Here is a 21,488-nt window from a genome sequence, read left to right as displayed (position 1 = left end):
GCAAGTTTCACAATGAAAATAGGCACACACTATTCCTTTAATAATATCCACAGACTTTGGGCCTCATTTTCCAATATCGCATTAGGGGGCGTTACCAATGCAAATGAGGCTTCTTTCGTGCAGTGGGGAAACATCGTGTGCGGCGATGTTTTCGCCATTTGCGAAAACATTAGCACTACACACGATGTTTTCCCAGTGTGCGATGATTCTTTCGGTGTTTCATCACAGTGCACAATATTTGCTGGTTTTGCACTTCAATCATCGTGGGCCACGATAGTCCTGGACAGCCCGTTTCAGAGGAGAGAGAGAGAGAGAGAGAGAGAGAGAGAGAGAGAGAGAGAGAGAGAGAGAGAGAGAGAGAGAGAGAGAGAGAGAGAGAGAGAGAGAGAGAGAGAGAGAGAGAGAGAGAGAGAGAGAGAGAGAGCGCGCCTTACTATAATGCCTATGCCCTAGACAGGTATTTTAACCCCTATGGGAGGGCCACCTACTAACTCGGGGTGGGGATTAGGTATGAGCGTCGGGGGTTGGGGGCCACTTTCGCATTCCACATGAGACCTACGGACAGAATAGTGCTCTCTAGTGCAGATTTGCTGGCCGTCGGAGTGAGGACGCTCACTCCAAGAAGTGGTTTGGGCAACATTCTCTCCACCTAGCTTGTTGTTGCCCAGGTAGAGTGTCCATCAAGCTAGGTGGAGAGAACGTTGCCCAAACCACTTCTTGGAGTGAGCGTCCTCACTCCGACGGCCAGCAAATCTGCACTAGAGACCACTGTTCTGTCCGTAGGTCTCATGTGGAATGCGAAAGTGGCCCCCAACCCCCGACGCTCATACCTAATCCCCACCCCGAGTTAGTAGGTGGCCCTCCCATAGGGGTTAAAATACCTGTCTAGGGCATAGGCACTAGGCACTATAGTAAGGTGTGCTCTCTCTCTCTCTCTCTCTCTCTCTCTCTCTCTCTCTCTCTCTCTCTCTCTCTCTCTCCCCCCCCCCCCCCCCAGGAGCCTGAAACGGGCTGTCCGGGACTATCGTGAACCGCGATAACCCTTTAGTGGCCCCGTAACGCAAATCTCAGGGTTGTAGCTATTATCCGCGATAGCAGCCGCGCTAACACTGCGGCTGTTTTGCCGCACACGATAGCTTTGCATATGCTCTGCCCCCTGACAAATTTGCATTCGCAAATCGCGATAACAGCCGTTATCGCAAATTTATCGCTCGCGGTAAACTCCTTTGAAAATGAGGCCCTTTGTCTCAGTACAGACAGTTGAAAATTGGCTATATATGAGGATGACTTAAATGAAGTGGCTCATAGTGACCCTAAATCCTTAAATAAACCCATTTTATACGGTACTTTTCAAGTAGCTGTCATTTTTGTAAACATTTTTTAATATGGGTATAACATTTATATTTGTGAAAACCAGCAAGTATTTTTCTTCTGTATTTTTCAGTTTTGAGTGATTTAACTCTGTGAGGCTAATATTCTGTTCAGACATACCTGGCAAAATGAGAGATTTTGAAATCCCACAGAAACAATTCACATTAGGGTGTTATCATGGGCATTATGCCAAGAGAGAGAGAGAGACAAAGAGAGACAGGGAGAGAGCGAGAGCACTTCTGGGATGCATTCATATTAGTCAACTATTTATACCACTGTAGGAGGGTCAACTAGTAACTCGAGGTGAGGCTTTGGTGGTGGTCTAGGGTTTGGGGGGAAGTTTTACAAGCACAGTCAGAGGTATGAACAACACAGTACACATTAGTGAAGATTTGATGTGATTTGGAGTGAGGAAAGGGACACAAAGATCAGATTTTTAGAATGTACTCTTGCCCTAGCCTGATAGCAACTAGGTAGCTACCTACCGCGATCCAGGAGAACAACTACAAATAAAAGTATGGACGGAGTTAGTGTAGAAGTGAAAGGGTTGGGGGGAGAGGGATTTGGTGCCCATTAGATGTGTTTCGAAAAATAAAAGGGGAAATAGAAGCAGGGTGTGGGGGAAGGGGGGACTTTGGACCTAATAATTTTTTTAAACATGGGCCATTTTGGAGAGGGGCTGACAAGTTTGGCCCTGTAGGGTCTTTGCAACTCAGGTGGGAGGGAATCAGGGGACAGGTTAGGGCCAGTAGGCCTGGGATATGAGATTTTTTTTTTTTTAACTGGAATTTAACTTAAACTGGAACTTAACTTAAATCTTGGTTAAATCTAAATTTATACAGCTAACCATAGCTAAATAACTTTATACATAACTGACAATATTCAAAAGAATGTCTGGCTATGTTTAAAGTTATCCAGCTATGGTTAGTCAGATAACTTTAATCAGGATATCAGTGGGACACTTCTGGCTAACTTGAGTTGGATAACTTGTTCACTAAACAGCCAACTGAATATTGACCTCTTCATATTTATCAATGATATTTCCCAACTTAAATTCATCACTTTCCCCTTCTGCAATTACAGAGCAGAAGTGATTTGAAATATCTGCCTCATGCCAGTCTCCTCCTCTTCACAATTCAATGAACTCCCTTTATCTTACCTAATCCCCGTTTGGCTTTTTGTCCCTCCCTTATTTATTTGAAGAAAGTTTTATCGCATTCTTTTATTGATTGGACCATTTTCTTCTTCATTTGGACCTTTGCTCTTCTAACTGTCCTCCCTGTCTTAGCTGGTTTGAAAGCATGGTTTTCATTCCTTCCAAATCCTGTATTGAGATACAGTACACATTTTAGTTTAAAAAAATATGAAACTGACTGGCTATCTTAAACCTCATAGTTCTAATTTGGTTTGGAAAACTTAAATCTGTCTGGATCAGAAAGGATGTATTGTGTCTGTTTGGGAATCATTTACTCAGTATTGTATTATATTATACCCTGCCTGAACAGGAGTAAATTATATCAGTTATCCTCTGAAGATATGATTGGAATACAATTTTGTCCACCATTATTCTGAAAACATTGCCATTTCAGAACAACACCAGGTATTTAAAAAAAATCTTATTTTATTTGTCTTGACAGGGTTTATTGTATAGTAAGCATTTCAAGAAAAGGGATATTGTAAATCATCTACATCATGATAATTGGTTACTCTTAACAGGATTTTTAATACTTAAATTATATTGTTCCATCTAGTAATATATTTACTGTCTGAGTTACACAACAGGTATCATCTATGTGAAACAATGTGTCTCATGGTGATCAGAACACTACATCATTGTGGGTTACCCTTATAAAAAAAAATGAAAGTGACTTAATGGATAATCTAAGGTCTAGACAAGTGTTTGTGAATAGAAACATTTTTAGAAACTTTAATTCTATACTTTATGGAGTGTCACAAACTACTTGTCCTTACATGAATTTGCCTAAACTTTTAAACTCTTCCTTCTTCTTTTAGGGATATGTTTTATAGAGACATGTATTTCATTAAACTGGTGTAAAGGGAACAGTCTTCTAAATTTCAATTATATGACTAAACTCTTCAGACACAATAGGGTCTATGTATAAAACTCATGATAAAAAAAATGCTAGTTTTCAAATTGGTAAAAATATAAAAAGCATGGGAAAACAACACAACATAATATACAATAAGTTTTACAGATTTCAAGTTACATCTTTGCTACACTATATTGGCCCTAGTAATAGCACGCACTATAGCAAAAAAAACAAAAAACAAAACTATTCTGTACACATGAGCTACTTGCCGAAATCCCCTGAGTAAACTGACCCAAAGTGAAAGGGGTGGTTAGCACAGGAGATTTTTTTCTCCCATGAACCTGCTAAATCCAAAGCCTTGTCCAAGAGAGGCATTCTTCCCAAGAAACATTCCTACACCAGAGGTATTCACTCACCCTTCCAGAATCAGGTCCTTATTGGTTCATTATAGTGGCAGGATCTAAATGGGAAGGAAGGAATGTAAGAACCCTCCTGCTCACACCACATTCAATGCCGAATGATACCGCTAGGAGGCTCAACACCATATATGGGGAATGATGTCCTTCACCATATATGATAAAGAGTCTCTAAAAGGATTCATTTGAAGGTAGCTACAATACATGCATGAGGCCTCTGGCATATTTTCTCTTCATGAAGATTCTTCCTATCTGGATTTATAAAGATCTGGTTTCAGAGATGTTTGAGGAGGTCCTGCTATGGGACAAGGGGAGTTTCTGAGTGGGATGCTTCTAGGAAAGGAAGCCTCTTGGGGATGCCTGATGTTATGTGCTGGGGAGGAGTGAAATGTCTCTTGGAGATGAGGCATGCTTCTGTCAGGGAAAGGTTCCAGGTATGCTTGGGGGGGGGGGGGGGGGGGATGGTGCTCTGGCAGGGGGAGGAGAGGGAGTTGGGGCCCTAGGCTTTTTATTTCACCAGTTTGAGAGGAGTGAAATTATTCCTTACTAATCAGCCCAAAGTGAATGACCATGGTCTACTTAACTACATCAACTACTACTCAGTTTTACAATTGATAACATTCCTTCAGTGATCCCTTGCGCTTATCCCATGATTTCTTAAAATCAGGTATTGTCCTTGTGTCCACCACCTCCACTGGAAGGCTTTTCCATGCATCAAAGGCATAGCCAAGCAATGTGGCACCTATGACCAAGTGAAAATCTGCACCCTCACCCATTACATCATAAGCTGGGAGACCCCCATTATAGGTTTGCTTTTACATTTAAAACATAACAATTCTTGAGGTCCATATCTAAATGCCTAGTTATCAGGGCCCTCATATATGAGAGAGAGAGAGAGAGAGAGAGAGAGAGAGAGAGAGAGAGAGAACCTAGCCATAATTCCCTCATACTAGGTAGGTATTTATACCTCTGTATGAGGCCCACCTAGTTACTCAAGGTGAGGTTTAGGTATTAGTGTAGGGGATAGGGGCCACTTTGACATTCAGAGTGAGACATTCAAACAGAACAGTGCTCTCTTGTGAAGATTTGATGACCTTCGGAGTGAGGAAACTCACCCAAAGATGAGATTTGTTCAATGTTCTCTCAACCTAGCTTGATGGACTCTCTACCTGGGTAATTCGTATGTCTCACTCTGAATGTCAAAGTGGCCCCTAACCCCTACACTATTACCTAAACCTCACCTAGAGTAACTAGGTGGGCCTCATACAGAGGGATAAATTAGAGATGTGCATTCGTTTATCAAGAATTAGGCAATTTCAACAAAATTGCCTAATTCGTCCTAATTTGGGGGACCTGGACCCTGAAACAGATTTTCCCCGAACTACAAGGAAAATTTGTTGTTCTGGTTAGTGCGAGAGGGAGGGGCACCTTTATTAAAAAAAAAAAAAAAAAAACCCCACCCCAACCCTTAAAATTTAGTTTATTACAAGCCCCCACCCTCCGGACCCCCAAAAAACTTGCCTAAAATCCGTGGTGGTCCAGCAGGGGTCCCGGGAGCAATCTCCCTCGCTTGGGCTGTCGGCTGCCAAAAAACAAAATGGCACCAGTGGCCCTTTGCCCTTACCATGTGACAGGGGCTACCGGTGCCATTGGTTGGCCCCTGTCACATGGAAGGAGCAATGGACGGCTGGTGCCATCTTGTGCTCCTACCATGTGACAGGGGCCAACCAATGGCACCAGTAGCCCCTGTTACATAGTAAGGGCAAAGGCTATCGGCACCATTTTGAATACTGGCAGCCAATGGCGCGAGTGCAGGAGATCGCTCCAGGACCCCCGCTGGACCACCAGGGACTTTTGGCAAGTCTTGGGGGGGCTACCGGTGCCACTGGTCTGCTCCTGTCACATGATAGGAGCACAAGATGGTGCCACCTGTCCATTGCTCCTTCCATGTGACAGAGGCCGACCAACGGCACCGGTAGCCCCTGTCACATGGTAAGGGCAAAGGGCCACGGTGCCATTTTGTTTCCTGGCAGCTGACATCCCGAGCGCGGGAGATCGCTCCTGGGACCCCCGCTGGACCACCACGGATTTTAGGAAAGTTTTGGGGGGGTCCAGATGGTGGGTGGTTGTAATAAACTAAATTGTAAGTGTTGGGGTGGGTTTTTCATTTTTGAAGAAAATCGCTGAACAAAAAAATTAACTACCTGTTGGAAAACGAAGTTTTCCACGGGTCGCCCAAGCCGAAGCCCGAGACGACATGCAAAAACTAAATACATCTCTAGTATAAATACCTACCTAGTATGAGGGCATTATGGCTAGACTCTCTCTCTTTCTCTCTACCCTCCCCCCCAGTGGTTGTAGGTAGGAATTACAACAATTCTGGCACTTACCGCAAAGTGCGAAAAAGTTAATGCAATTTGCGGTAATACCTATGCGAAACGCTAAGATAGCACACTTTGTGATAAACAGCCTATTACCATAAAACATGCCCATTTTCCTATTGCATGCGTTATTTAGTGCATTTTGATAAATCCAGGCCTTAGAGTGTTAAAAAACAGGAAATGTGCAGAAAGAATTTTTGTGTCTGTATGTTAATGTTAAATACAGGGGTTCACTATATATACAGCATGTTGCAATTCCAAGCAAATTTATGGAGTTCACAGCTGAACGTCTGGAAATCCAAAACATGGATACCTCCTTCTCTTAAGGTAATAATCTCTAGGGGTATTTGTAACATCTTTGGTGGTTCTTTCCTTCATACTAATCTTATCACACACTAAAAACAGGGACAGTAACTTTTAAACCGGTGCATGGGCACACATGTGCGCACTTTCATTGGCCCTCACCCAGGGATGCAGCTATTTTATAACAAAAACATATATATGCATGCATCTTGTAAAATAGCCTGGTTGTGTGCACATGTGTGCTGAATTTTAAGTGGGAATGCACAAATCCTGCTTCTACCACATAAGTGGGAACATTTTAAAAGGGACACATGCCAATGCCATTGCCACTAAAACTAGTTTGTTCCCTAAAACTAGGTCATCCAAACCCCTCTAGTTTAATAGCCTTCTTTCCCCCCTGTTAGTTCCAAACTTTAAAACCCTGCTGATATGCCTATATTTTTTTGTTTTATCAGTTACACATCATCCACAGCAGAAGTAAAGTTACACAGCAGGGGACCCTAGTGCACGTCAAATCATGTAAGTATATATGTGCAAAATTGAGGTTAAAATTCCCGAAATTCCCATTTCCCGCCCAGATCAGACGCATGCCCTGCCCCTTTCAAAAAACTTTTCATTTGTGCATGCAACAAGGGATATGAGTGTATCCAGGCGGCTTTTAAAATCCACTCAGCATGCGCTGTACCAACATATTTGCACGTCCCCTGATTGATGTATGCATCAGGGTTCTAAAATTCACCTTATAGTCTCATAGTAGAAGGATCTGAGTCTGAACTGAGAGTGATTGGGATTACTGATATTGCTATAAGGGACATCATGGGGATGCTTCATACCAGGACATTTTTCATTCTGGAATTTAACTTTCTCCTTATCTGGTTCCACTGGTTAATGTGTTCTTTTGTTTGGGATAAGAGCTGAAGAATTATAGGTAAACTGAAAGCTTTATTCTCATGGAGTCACCTGGAGCTGGCATGGTGTAGAAAAGGTGGGACTACAGACTTTACATTGTTTACACTTCAGAAGGGATAAACTAACTATGAACAGTAACGGGCGGATTTTCAAAGCCCTGCTCGCGTAAACCCGCCCGGATTTACGCGAGCAGGGCCTTGCGTGCCGGCGCACCTATTTTCCATAGGTCGCCGGTGCGCGCAGAACCCCGGAACGCGCATAGGTCCCGAGGTTTTCGGAAGGGGGCGTGTCGGGGGCGTGTCGGGGTGGGGCCGAACAACGTGGCATTTTGGGGGCGGGGTGCGGCGTTTCGGGGGCGGGTATGGGGGCGTGGTTTCGGGCCGGGGCATTCTAGGGGCGTGGCCACACCCTCTGGAACCGCCCCCGGGTTCGGTCTCGGCGTGCCAGCAGCCCGCTGGCGCGCATGGATTTACGTCTCCCTCCAGGAGGCGTAAATCCATGGATAAAGGTAGGGGGGGTTTAGATAGGGCCGGGGGGGTGGGTTAGGTAGAGGAAGGGAGGGGAAGGTGAGGGGAGGGCGAAAGAGAGTTCCCTCCGAGGCCGCTCCGATTTCGGAGCGGCCTCGGAGGGAATGGAGGCAGGCTGTGCGGCTCCGCGCGCGCCGGCTGCCCAAAATCAGCAGCCTTGCACGCGCCGATCCAGGATTTTAGAAGATACGCGTGGCTATGCGCGTATCTTATAAAATCCAGCGTACGTTTGTTTGCGCCTGCTGCGCAAACAAAAGTACGCAATCGCGCAGTTTTTCAAAATCTACCCCTAAGTATCTAGGTTTCAGGACAGCAGCTTCCTTGGGTTTTATTTGTTCTATTTGCAAGTTTAGGTGGGGCTTGAGGATGGATATGGAAATCCATAAGGCTAGCCATATACCAAATTGGGAAGAATTTAATTTTTTTTTTTTTTTGGGGGGGGGGTCGTGAATTAGGACAATTCATCACAGTTTCTTTAGCAGTAATTTGGGGATGGATGAAGGTGGCAATTTATGATTTACAGGTTTAACATTGTGAGGCAAGGACAGGGCAACAAATATAGAAAAATACATATCAGATTATGGAAGAGAGAAATATCATTACCTTTTTTTTTAATGGGTGACCACAAGTTACTGTAAATGGATGTGCACATACAGATCTTTCCAGGCAAAGATGTTTTACCTATCTTTTTCCCTCCACTACAGAATGCTTATTTCCTGAATATCTGAATATAAGTTATTGCTAACTGACACAAAAGAGTGACACCCTGAACATATATTACTCATTCATATTTTCCCTAACCTATGTGTTTATGCAAGTCTGCTTTAGTATTTTTCTTTTCTATTTATCTCACCATATTTTAAACTCTTTTAATTGCACCTGATTTCTAAGTTTCTCCTACAATAATTACAAGGTTTTCTCAAAATAAATGATACTTTTTAATTTGTACATAAGAGATGCCAATATTATTATTTAGATTTTTAAATTCTGCTTTTCAGCACCACAAAGTTGTTGGGAGCATGGACCCTTGGGCCGGCTAGAGAGAGGGATGGAACCACTGAAGGAAGGCCTGCAGTGGTACTTGTAGCCGGGAGGTGGATCAAGACCAGGAGAGGTGAACAGTCTGAGTCATGGCAGACAGCAGTCGAGGAAAGTCAATGACGGTCTAGAGGTTTGAGGCGGGCAGTAGACGAGGAGAAGCCGGAAGATGAAGCCGGTCAAGCCGAAGAAGCCAGCAAGCGGGGACCGGAACACAGGAGTGGGAGCGGAGTAGGCAGGAAAGCAGGAGTGGAAGCAGGAACCAACCGGGTACAGGAGCGAAGTAAGAAACAACTGGAGTCATGCTCAGAGTCAGGGACAGCTGGTATCAAGCACCGAGTCAGGGTCAGCTGATATCAGGCACAGAGTCAGGATCAGCTGGTATCAGGCACAGAGTCAGGGTCAGCTGGTACAGACACGGAGTCAGGGACAGCAGGAAGCAGCTAAAAAAACAGGGACCAGCGAGCCTGTCAGTGGTTTAGGTGCTGTGCACAACACAGATACTCCAGGTTTTTATGATCGGTATATACCACCTCTGGATGATGGCCCCCTCCAGCCACTGGCGCCACTCTTCAAATGCCATTTCAATGTCTAAGAGTTCTTTATCCCCTATTCCGTAATTCTTCTCTGCAGGGGTAAACTTCCTTGAGAAGTACGAGTAAGGAAGACGTGATCCCTTGTCAGATAGTTGACAGAGAATAGCCTCCACCGCAATGTCTGAAGCATCTAGCTCCACTACGAAGGGTCGTATGGGATCTGGGTGATGTAGGCAGGAATCGAGCAGGAAGGCTTATTTTAATTCCTCGAATGCTTGGATTGCTTCTGTAGGCCATTCTCTGGCATTGGCCCCCTTTTTGGTTAACACGGTAAGTGGTGCTACCTTCTGAGAGTAATAGGGAATGAAATGCCGGTAAAAGTTAGCGAACCCCAGAAAGCATCGAAGAGCCTTCACTCCAACTGGACGAGACCAATCCTTAATGGCTAATACCTTTTCTGGGTCCATATGGAATCCTGAAGTTGACACGATGTATCCCAAGAAGGGTAAAGATGGTTGTTCAAATATACACTTTTCTAATTTGGCGAATAGGCGATTCTCATGGAGCCGTTGCAACACCAGACGTACTTGTTGTCGATGGGTAGTGATATCTTTAAAGAATATGAGGACATCATCAAGGTATATGATTACTGAAGAATGAAGCATGTCCCTGAAAACCTCATTCATCAGGTTTTGGAAAATCGCTGGTGCATTACAAAGTCCGAAAGGTATGACTAAATACTTGTGATGCCCATCTAGAGTATTGAATGCGGTTTTCTACTTATTGCCTGGCTTTATTCGTATTAAATTATATGCTCTTCGGAGATCTAATTTAGTAAATATCCTTGCTCCTTGTAAATGGTCCAAAAGCTCAGGGATGAGTGGAAGAGGATATCGGTCCCTGCGGGTGATGGAGTTGAGACCCCGATAATCTATACAGGGCCTAAGGGAACCATCTTTCTTGGAAACAAAAAAGAATCTGGCCCCAGCTGGAGACATAGGCCGGATAAACCCCTTATCCAGATTCTCTTGGATATATTGGGACATTGCCCGAGTCTCAGGTAAGGACAATGGATAAACTCGCCCTCGAGGCAATATAGCACCAGGTAGTAAATCATTGGCACAGTCAAAGTTCCGGTGTTCTGGTAAAAGCTCAGCCTTTTCTTTGGAGAAGACATCTGCATATTCTGTGTACTGAGGCGCCAGTGTCAGAGGAGTAATAGCCAAAGGTACATTAGGCCGTGGCAGATTCGACAAGCAGATTTTAAAGCAGGCTGGACTCCAGGATGTGATTTGTAAAGACTTCCAATCAATGAGTGGTGAGTGCTTCTGAAACCAGGGTAGGCCCAGAACTATGGGATGGATGCATTTTTCCAAGACATAGAAGGAGATCTTCTTGTGGAGAATTCAAGTGTTCAGGGTCACAGGAGTGGTGGTAGATGAAATGCTGCCCGGCAGAGGAGTGCCATGAATAGAAGAAATTCATAGCGATGGTGAATGAGGAACCTCGGACAGTTGTAACTGTTGGACCAGATCAGCAAGGATGAAGTTGCCCCCGGCCACAGAGTCAATAAGAGCCAATGTGGCAAAAGTTCCCCCAGGATACTCCAGGGTGACTGGAACTGTGCATTGGGGAGCAGGACTCACACAACCTAGGATTAGCTCCCCTGTAACGCCTAGGCTTGGGAGTTTTCTGGACGCTCCCGGCATTGTGCTAGCATGTGTCCCTTACCACCGCAGTACAAGCACAAGCCTAGGGTATGGCGGCACTTCCTTTCTTCTGGGGTGAGGGGACTGCAGCCGAGTTGCATGGGCTCCACACCCTGACTGGATTGGTGTTCCAGAGGTGGAGCCATTGGTCGGGAGAAGGATGGAGCCAGTGTAACAGGTCTACAGACAGGTTTAACTTCTTGGGCCCGTTGCTGAAGCCTGTGATCAATTCTTCCCGACAGGTTGATCAGGCCTTCAAGATCATCAAGAAGATCCGTTGCCGCAAGCTCATCTTTAATGAGATGAGATAGTCCTTCTAGGAAGACGCTGTATAGACTGTCCTCCCGCATCCTAGCTCTGATGCCAAGGTACGGAAGTCAACTGTGTAGTCGATCAGCAGCCAGGAACCTTGGTGGAGATGAAAGAGTTCTGATGCTGCGGTAGACTGAAGAGCTGGCTCATCTAATACTAACTTAAAATTGTGCAAAAATTGTTGCAGATTCCTCAGCAGTGGATCACCTCACTCCCACAGTGGGGAGGCCCATGCCAGGGCCTTTCCATCCAATAAAGGCAGAATGTAGGTGGTCTTCACCTGATCAGATTGGAACTGCATGGGTTGAAGAGAGAACCGCATAAGCCAGTGGTTGATGAAACCCCGGCACTGCTTGGCTTCTTCCGCATAGTGAGGTGGCACTGGTAGATGAATAGATGCAGCTGGACTGGCGAGGCTACCACCGAGGGTGTTGAATCCAGGCAGTTAGCTAGTCTTTTGACGGTAGTGGTCAAGACATCTAAGCAGTGTTGCTGCTGGTGCATCCATTGGGCCAGGCCGGGGATGGCCTGGAGGCCAGAGACATCCAGTGGGTCCATGGCCTTGGCAAACTTGTTGGGAGCGTGGACTCTTGGGTCGGCTAGAGAGAGAGATGGAACTGCTGAAGGAAGGCCTGCAGTGGTACTCGTAGCCGGGAGGTGGATCAAGACTAGGAGAAGAGTGGTGAACAGTCCAAGTCATGGCAGACAGCAGTCAAGGAGAGTCGATGATGGTCCAGAGGTTCGAGGCGGGTAGCAGACGAGGAGAAGCCGGAATCCGCAGCCGGGATTCCCAACACAAAGTATACATCGAAGTGAATTACATTCAGGTACTATAGACATTTCCCTATCACCACAGGGCTTACAATCTAATGTTGTACTTGAGGCAACAGAGACCAAAGTGACTTGCCAAAGGTAATAAGGAGCAACAGTCAGATTTGAACCCTGGTTTCCCACTGCTCTATCCACTAGGCTACTCCTCCACTCCAGACACTTGCTCAACATCCAGAATATTTTAAATGCAATACTTGAATGGTTATCATTAAAATATGATTAGGTAATATTTAGCTATGAACCTAGTAACATATACTTGCTATACAGTTTAGAGATACCGTGTTTTTATTTTTTTTTATACCTATTGACAGTTATTTCTTGCATACTTTATTGCCAAATTCTTTTCCTTCAGTGTAATCATGCTTTCCATAATTATTTCCCATGTGTTGTTGGCTGGTTCAGTAGAATATTTTGATATCTGAATGTTTATTTATGTATGTAATTATTTAAATATATGTTATTTATATCCTGCCCCTCCAATCCAGTTGTTCAGGGTGAGTTACACCAAGAAGGGAACACATAAAGTAGACCTGTAGAGATCCTTTATCAGATATATATTCATTTTTCCTTCTATTATATTTTATTTTGCCTTTCTAATCTTAAAAGTCTGGATCCATTTCAAAGAAACAAGCAATTCATTTCTGCTTACAGATGCATCCTGTGAGATAGGAACACATTTCCTAGTTTAGAAGTTAGAAAAAAATCAGGAAACTGAAGGGAAGGGGTAGAATCAGTCAGTAAGATGAGTCTGAGTTTAGCTGTGTTACATATCATACAAAAATTGTATTATAGCAGGGCATGACTTACTAATATGAAGCAAACAAGAACCTTGGACCTATTAAGATTTCAGCACAGCATGAGAAAATGTCCAAACAAGTAACTGCAGATATAAAACTTAGGAAATTATTGTGGACTTTTGCTAAACAGGTCATGATTACAATCAGATTTGAAATGAACTGCAGCCAATTGATAACAACTTTCTGATATTACCAAGTATCCCACTGATTGTTAAAAGGCTCAGTCATACTAATGCAATATCTGGAAGGCCAATTAATCAGATGTATATGAACTGGCAAACCAAAGAAAGAGGTCTAGCCCCCATATCAGTCACTTTTGAGCCATATACCAAAGATGACAAACTAAGCTTTGCTTATGATTACATGCAAAATCATCAGCATAGATGTCTAAACCAAGAAAATCAAAACAGAAAACAGGGAATGCTAAGAACACAAGACATTGCAAAGAGTCCTGGCAGCATAGTAGAATATCCTGCTAAAGACTTCAATTTGTCCAGTCTTCTGAAGCAGTTACACTTCAGGTGACATAAATCTTAAAATGGAATAGCCACCTTAGGTTAACAATTTTAAATAGTAAGCTTTGTTAATAAATTTGGGCTGAATTCCTATTTTTAAGTTATAGCCCAGAGCTAATAACAGTTATTGAAAAGAATGGTATTACACAACCTATAATTGGTTTGTACATGGTAACAGAGCCTGGTAGTTGAGGAGGTCCACTACAAATATACAAATGGGATAGCCCATTTGTACATTTCAAGTATAGATAATTAGCCTGGAGATTAATCTGGTACTATAGGAATCCAAGATTTTGAGATTAGTCTTCTGATTTGTGTTCCCTGCATGTATTCACATTAAGCCTAAACTGGCATGTTTTCAAATGTTATCTAGAAAGGAAGAGAAATTAATGAACTGGAGAGACTAATAATAAAAAGCTGCTTCTAAAATATAATTGAGGAAGGAGATGACAATTTCTACACCTATAAAGTAAGAGAAAGAATATTCAAGTTACTAAACTCATAGAATAATGGTCATACTATCTGGTTTTTGGTTAGTCAAAGAGAGGAAGTTCAGCTTCTGCTATTTTCAGTGGTATTATTTGCTTTACTGACTTGTACTGGAATAATTATACTTGTTAAATGATCTGTCCACTGGGTGGGACAGATCATTTAACTGGCACCCAGGGGCACATAGAAAGTTAAGGGATTGTTGGATGGATCCTTTCTGCACACATTTCTCTCAGTTCTCCACAGATAGCAATTATAATCTGAGTTCCAGGGTTCCGTGTGTATGGGGAAGGGGGGTGGTGGACAATAGTTCCTAGGCCCTTTTGCAGTAAATCCCGAAGAAACCATTTTCTGTCCTCTATACACAGCACTGATAATATCTTAAGTATCTAGCAGCAAAAAGCACACTGACAGTAAAGTGGTTTCCAAGTTCATTTACTGATAGTTGATCTTGATGACTGAAGAATATATACAGCTTCATTGTCAGAGTTAGATAACATTAATAAATAATAGGCAGCAGAAAGATTAATAAACTTGTGATCTCACTCATTTAGCAAGGACTCCTAATTCCTTGGATACAATCTTCTTAATCCTTGAATTCTTTCTTTCCTAAATTACTCTAATTACTCCAGTTATTCAGATTTATTAGATTGAAAATAGGCAATCCTCTTACAACCCTCAGTTTCTCCCCCACTGTAGGGTGTTTGGAAATATAGTTCCAATATTTTATCAGAACATAGGGCCAATTATCATACCTTTCTTGAGTCTTCTTAAATCCTTTTGTGTTATGAACCTATGCCCTTACCTCTCAGCTGGGCCCTCACAGCCTCCAGACTCCACTGGTCATCCAGCGCAGTAGGGTGGTTCCAGCCTGACCAGCCATGCGACTGCAGATACTGTTGGCACACATGGCTGGACGTCACTATTTAAAGGGACCGTGGCAGGAAACCCCCCCACAGCCCCTGTTGATGATGTCAGCCTAGGTCCTATTTAAGTGCAATGCTGTAGTCCCCAATCACCTCAGCAATAGGACCATCTACTTGTAGTAGTGCAAACTGCTCCAGTGTGTTTGGTTCTTCAGTTTTTCATCAGTCTTTAGTTCCAGTTTGGCTTCAGTCTTCAGTTTCAGTAGTTCCTGTCTTCAGTTCTTTAGTTCTTTGGTTTGCCTTCATGCTTGCCCACCTGTCACTGCCCTGCTTTCCCATCCCGCCTTTCCTTCAGATGGATACTTTGCATTGACCTCTGCCTGACTTCTGGATACTCCTGACCGCTGTCTGCTGCTGACCAATGCTTGTCTTATGGATACCCTTGACTACGTCTACTCCAACCCAGCTTCTTTGACAGATCTCATTGCCAATAACAGAGGCCCTACCTAAGAGTGCTCGCCCTGGCACCCAAAGGCTCAACCCAAGGGAACATGGGCTGTTAAAAGGAAGCTCCAGTTGGGCCTCTGCCTCATCTGGGTCCATCTGCTAATGGAGAGGACTTGCAAGACTCCTCTCTGCAGGTTGTATAAACCCCTCCTCAGCCTAAGGGTCCACTCCTTCAACATTCTAAAAGTACCAAATGGGTACATCATCCCTCTCAAGTATCCCTCACTTGAGTCAGCAGCATGCATATACAGTTCTTAGCAATACATTCACTCCTAGTTAAATTTTCTGCAATGGATTCCTTCAAACTTCAGGTTCCCACAGACTGAAAGACACTCCCTCCCAATGGATTAGAAACTGCTACCTTGGTAACAAGGGCACACAGCTCCAGAAAATAATAGCCTCTAATCCCAATTAAAAGGTGAAAAATCAAGACAAGAGACAGGAAGGATGGAAAAACGTCCTTGTTTCCCAAATTGAGGAGATAGTGTGAAAACCAGATAATTTAAAGGTGAACTCCTCAGCATTGGGTCACTGTCAAGTCTACTCTCTGGTTGAGTAGTAGCACAAAGCAGGTCTTTCCTACCCCTTCATAATGACTCACACAGGGATGCCTCAATCTTCTGTGAAAATGGTACCAAGGATCTCACAAGGAGAACTCTCAAAAATTATCTTAAAAGAGTAAAATGAGCATGATCAGGTTAGATGGGAAGCTTACATCAAAAAAGGGAAAATCCAGAACCTGTTTAAACAGAAGGTATACCTTGGTCAGGATTTTTACTGATTCCCCACCATTACCAAAGGGAGAGAGGATACCAGGAATAGGTGTAGCAGTTCTTCTTCTCCTGGCACAGAGCTCTTAAGGCATAAGGGCTATATTGGGTGGAGTGAAGATGGCTTTTCAGCTGCAGTGTGAGGGAGCAATAGTCCTCCCTGGTAGATGGCACCTATGGTGAAGGCCATGTCAACCATAGGCTTGCTATGGTTCTGCCACATATCACTAGTGTTTCTGTAAAGAAATACTTATTTAAATCAGTGTTGCTCAATCCTCTCCTAGAGGTACACCTAACTGGTCTGGTTTTCAGGATATCCATAATGAATAAATATGCATGAAATAGATTTGTATACACTGGCTCTCCAATGTATGCAAATTTATCTCATATATATTCATTGTGGCAATCTTGAAAATCTGACTAGATAAGTGTGCTTCCAGGAGAGGTTTGGGAAACATTGCCTTAGATTACTTCTGAGTCTTTCCCCTTTCAATTCATCCCATAAAGATGAAAATGAAAAGACTCAGGAGTAATCTAAGCCTCTTTTCTTTTGAATGAGACCTGCCTCCTGAGCAGTCATACCTTGGAGATGTTTAAATATTTCTGTTGTTTCTCTCATATCCCACTTTTTCTCTAGGGTATACATATTTAAATTATTTCTACTGTTTCTCCCATATCCCACCTTTCCTCTAGGGTATACATATTTAGATTATTAAGTCTGTCCCGATATGCCAGGGGTGGTCAACCAGTGTCTCATGATCCATATAAGGATCTTTGGTGCACAAACTGTGGCTCGTGAGAGTAATCCAGCCTGTACCACTGATCATCTTCTCTGCTTGTTGCATGCTGTCAAGCTCTCCATTCTCAGCAGCCAGCTTATAGGTAGACTTACAACTTCTACCTCAGAAGCTGCTCCTGAGAAAGGGGAAGATCGCAGCATACAGGAGATGCTGTCAAATCCACATCTTCTCCCTCCCCAGAAAATCACAGTCAAAATTGAATTATGGCTGTGCCCCTGTGGAGCCCATCCCATGGCAGCTGAAGTAGCTTAGACAACCTCAGAGCCCATCCTGCAAATGCCAGAATAAGGTCCAACTGGTCTGCTATGGAACCCATCCCATAGAAGCTGAAGACAAGGCCCTGAGAGAGTGCATGCCTGCATTTTTTGTTTATATGTGTGTCTGAGAGAGTGCCTGCTTGCCTGTGTGTGTTTGCAACAGAATGCCTGTGTGCCTACCTACATGTGTGTGTGAGAATGCCTGCCTATATGGGTGTAAGAGAGTGCCTGCCACCTTGTGTGTGCCTGAGAGAGTGCCTGCTTTCCTGTATATGCTTTCCTGTATATGCCTGGCAGAATGCCTGCCTGTGATGGAGAATGCCTGACTGACGATGTCTGTGTGAGAGAATGCCTGCCTGTGAGTGTGACAGCATGTGGAGAATGTTTGAGAATGAACATGTGTGAGTGTGTATGAGAAAGAGAGAGTATACAATTTGTGTGGTTCTCTCCTTCCAGTACATTATCTAAGGGTCACTGGCCATCAAAAAAACTTAGGTATGGAGAACAGGAAATTTTAATCTGTACTTATTTTATTATTTGGTGATAAGCTTGCTGTTTTTGAATATTTTAATGGGGTTTGGGAAAATATTAACACTGTTGTATGAGTTTTTAATTATTGTATGTTCTATTCATCAGTTTTTGGATATACTTATTCTTTTTATTATTATTGTTTTATTATTAAGATTAGAGGTGGGGATAAGAAAACATTTTGTTTCATTTTTGTTTTGTGGGGGATTTCCCCATGAATTTCAATTTGTTTAATGTTTATTTCGTTTTTTTAAAAAAAGAAATAAACATTACAAAAAAACAGCCTAAAAACAACCAAAAAAAAAAGAAACGGGGACTCCCAAGGCCTCCCTTCCCCACCACCTACCCTCCCACCTGAAAAAATGCCAGGTCCAGGATCCCCCCACCCCCAATTACCTGATCAGGAGGGGATTCTGTCACCGAGGCCTATGCTCAGGCCAAAGACTTAATCTTGTGTAGTCTTAGACCACAGTAGGTTGCAGTGACCATGGCCTAGGCCCTATACAAGGCCAGGTTTTGCGGCCTGATCCCGACATCATCACCTAAACCTATGCTAAGACCTGAATCCAGGCCCAATTTCAGGGCCCAGTCCAAAGGCCAAGCACCAATACCTGGGCCTCAGCCCAAGCCTAGGTATGATGCTAGGGCCCAGCCCAAAGGCTGAGTCCTGACATCTGGACCTCAGCCTAGGCCAGGGCCAGGGCCAGGGATCAGGTACGACACCATAGGCTGGTCTGAAGGTTGGATTCTGATGCCTGAGCCTTGGCATAGGCCAGGGTCAGGACCCAGGCCTGATGCCGGGGCCTGGCCTGGATGACAAGTCCCAATGCCTGGGCCTTGGTCCAAGCTCAATTCTGTCAGCTGGGCCCAGCACAGAGGCCTATCCGAAAGGCCTAGTACATACACCTGTGCCTCAGCCCAAGCACAGGTTCAATGCCTGGGCCTCGACCCAGGATCAGGCCCAGGCCTGGCCACTGGAACACAGGCTTTGTAGGTCCTCTTTGTTTTATTTCTTCAGTCTTCTTTCTTCAAATGATGGCATCTGCTGGGGCAATGTCAGAGTATATTAACTCCAGTGCATCCTCATCAAAAGAGGGCACCATTTTGTTGTATGGCAGTTTACCATATGGACGTAAAAGAAAATGGCAGTCTCCACTGAGGAGGATGCACCAGAGTTAATTTACTCCAGTGTGTCCTCAGCAGACACTATCATTTGAAGAAAGAATACTGAAGAAAGAAGACAAAAAGAACCTTTAAGGCCTGGGCTCTGGTGGCTTGGCCTGAGTCTGACTCTGAGCCCAGACCCAGTTGTCAGGACCTGGCCTCCATGCCAGTCCCCAGCATCGGATCTGGGCTTGGTCTGAGGCCCAGGCATCAGGACCTGGCCTCCTGGCCTGGCAGGGGCATCAGGTCTGGGCTTGAGATGAGATGCAGTTATCAGTGCAGAGCCTCCAGACTGGGCCCCAGTGTCAGTACTGGGCCCAGGCCATGGCTTAGGCTAAGGCCCAGGCATCATTCTTTGGCCTGGAAACAGCATCATACTCCCAATGGATATTGTAAGTTGGGGGGGAAGTCAGGAAATTTCCCTGCTGGTTTCAGTTGAGGCCTTGGAATCAGGCCAGGACCTACGTCAAGACCCCAGTGTCACTCTCGGGCATAAGCTGTGGCCCCTGCCTGATGCCGCGGCCTATGCCTAAGCAAAGGTCCAGCCTCGAGCCTAGGCCAAGGCCGAGGCACTGTGATCATACTCAGGCATAAACCGGGGCCCATGCTTTTGCCTATTCTGTTTGTGAGGCCCTGGCTTGGGCTTCTTGCGGTTTCCAGTGGATTTATTTCAGTTATTTATCAATATTATCATGATTATTTTACTTTGTGTAGAATTCTTTCATCTTGGACCCACATTGTTTAATCTTCTACAAAATTTAGAGCCTGCATAAAAGTATGTTTTGTTTTATAAGGTTAACTGGGTTCCAGTACTCTAGCAACCTTATTTATGTATCTTAAATTTTCTAACTTTTATAAGTTGTGTACCTACGACAACTTGACTTGAATTGCGAGTATCCATTAAGCTGTATTGTTTACGTCATAGCGTATACTTTATATACATTTTTTAAATTTTTTTAAGGCTCCGTTTCACCATTTATGTATAACACTTTCTCAGGCAGCTAATGATACAGCCATTAACTTCTGTTGGTGACATTAGAGTTACCTTTCAGGTCCATTGCTTTAAAGCTGTCCTTTTCAACTCTAGTATAAATAATGGTAAATACATCGCCGTATTCCCTCCTTAATTTATGTACAAAATGTTAGTATTATCTGGATTCCTAATGGTGCACTTAGTAGTTTTGTTGTTTTTTTTTTCTGAAAAAGCTTTAAGATTTTGTTTTCCTTTGCACTATGTTCTTGACCGACACAGCCATACTTTTCTGTTAGGTCCTTATATTTTACTTCAAGTATGAGTTACATTTAAGTTTTCCTTCAGGTCCACCTCCGTTTCATGTCACCCACAATTTGATTGGTTGTTCATTGTATCTATCCTATTCACCTGATTTGTTGCCCTCTTTGGCGCCCTTTTTCTGGCATTCTTTAAATACCTATAAGATGTAGCAGTATGTTTTATCTCTATTTTTCTCGATGCTATCCAGCTGAAGAGGTATGTCACAGCTTTGTTAAGTAGCATTTTCTAATGGTCTATGAATCTTATGTTTAAGGAATTTCTTTTTTATTTTCCAGTGTTAAATATTAAGTGTGCCGTCCCTCCCAATGCAGCCTTTGGGTGAAACATGTGGTCCGTGTCGGGGTACTGTGGCAAAAAATTGTAAACTTGGATTGTTTGTACACAAGGAGTTGCCTGCATAATAAACTGAACAGTGAAATGTTTAAAGTATATAAGAAACTTTACTTTCTCCACACTCTTTCTTGCTTTGTGATACTACATTGAGTATGGTTACTTACTCCAATTTTTGTTTTTATAATTTCTAAAGAAACCAAATTAATGTGCACATTAAGACCTTATTGCATAACATACTATTTTTAGCATGTACAAAAGACCCTTAATGTGCATATTAAACATTTTTGCATAAGTTCCTATAAAAAAATAAATTTCTTCTCAGTTTCTTGAATCAGTTTCTGAGCCAGGAACTAAGAAGAGCAGAGGTGAGTCTGTTAAAAGGTTTGTGGTAAACTGTTGATTTCAGAAAACTCAGTCTGGATTTTTAGATTGATAATTTCATTCTGTGGTTCTTTGTGGTTTTCCTTGCTCCTGCTTTAATTATCACTTAAAGTAAGTGCACTGGATGTATACTACTTATCAACTCTTCATTTACCTTGTGGAATACAATTTCCATTTTATCTATTGATGGCCTAAATGAAGCACACATGAAACAATAAAGAAGGTTTTCTCAATTTACCAGTTAAGATATTACTTTAATACCACTTCTAAGGGTTTTATTGGAAGGATGGATACTTTGTGGGATTGGAGATGGACAATCTCTGTTAAATTAATAAATATAATGGACCCATGACATTTAATAGTATCATTATTCAGAATAGAGAAAAATAAATATTCTCATGTC

Source organism: Rhinatrema bivittatum, chromosome 1 (genome assembly GCF_901001135.1).
Source record: "Rhinatrema bivittatum chromosome 1, aRhiBiv1.1, whole genome shotgun sequence".
Lineage (NCBI taxonomy): Eukaryota > Metazoa > Chordata > Amphibia > Gymnophiona > Rhinatrematidae > Rhinatrema > Rhinatrema bivittatum.
Note: the sequence above shows the minus strand (reverse complement) of the source record.